Consider the following 1,330-nt stretch of genomic DNA (forward strand, 5'->3'; position numbering starts at 1 on the left):
GTGAGGAAGTCGGCCAGCATTTTGTTGGTCGGAGTGTACCGCAAGACGATCTTCGATGATTTGATGACATCACGAATGAAATGGAGTTGAATCTCTACATGTTTCATTGGCTTCGCATTGGAATTTGCTTCAAAGTTTGCAACCGCAATGCAGCCCTGATTATCTTCATGAACAACGGTCGGAGTGTCAGCAGAAGCAAGTTGTACCTCATCAAGGAATTGCCGAAGCCAGAGCAGTTCACAGGAGAAATCTGTGAGCGCTCTGTATTCTGCCTCGCAGGAAGACAAGGAAACAACCGGCTGTTTCTTGGTCTGCCACGAAATCAAGTGTCCGTTGAATTGAGCAAGATAGCCAGTTACCGAGCGACGAGTGACAAGGCAATTGCCCCAGTCCGCATCCGTGTAACCAGTCAATGCATCAGGAGAGTCGCGGCGATAGACTAGAGCGTTGTCGACCGTGCCAGCGAGATAACGAAGGACATGGGTGAACGCCTCCCAGTGCTTGATGCCCGGCGTCTCGAGGAACTGCGACAAAGAGCTGACAGCGTACGCAATGTCAGGTCTTGTAGCCGTCGAGAGATAGCTCAAGGCCCCAACAGCACTCCTGTAATTAACGCCGAGTGAGTTGAAGCGGTCTTGATCTTTGACGGAAGCTTTGTCGAGATGTTCATTCGGAACAAGCGGAGTAAAAACTGTACGGCAGTTCGCCATGCCGTACAAGTCCAGAAGAGAATGGACATAGTGAAGCTGCGAGAGAACAATTGCACCCGGCTCATGGAGAATCTTGATGCCCAACATTAAGTCGGAACGACCCAAGTCCTTCATGTCAAATTCTCGCTTGATTTGATCTTTGAAAGGCTCTACGTTTTTACCAAAGACCGCCAAGTCATCAACATGCACGAATATCCAAACAGGTTCTTCATCCAAGCGGTAGAAAACACACGGGTCCGAAACCGCTATGTGAAAACCGATAGAGACGAGCCACCTAGAGAGTCGGTTATACCAGGCAAGCAGAGCCTGTTTGAGCCCGTAGATTGCTTTGTTGAGGCGTAGACACTTTTTCTTTCTGTCCAATTCAACACCTTGAGGAATTGAAAAGAAAACCTCCTCATCAAGATCTGCGTTGAGAAAAGCAGTCTTGACATCCAGCTGATGAAAGTCAAGATTATGTGCCGCCGCAAAAGAGATGAGAGCTCTCAAGGAATTCAGACAACCGGTAGGAGCAAAGGTTTTCGAGAAGTCCACCCCATGAACCTGAGAGAAGCCCTGAGCGCACAGCCTGGCTTTAAAAACCACGCAATCCCCATCCTTTATTTTCTTGAAGACCCAGG

This window comes from Puccinia triticina, chromosome 8A, assembly GCF_026914185.1.
Source record: "Puccinia triticina chromosome 8A, complete sequence".
NCBI lineage: Eukaryota > Fungi > Basidiomycota > Pucciniomycetes > Pucciniales > Pucciniaceae > Puccinia > Puccinia triticina.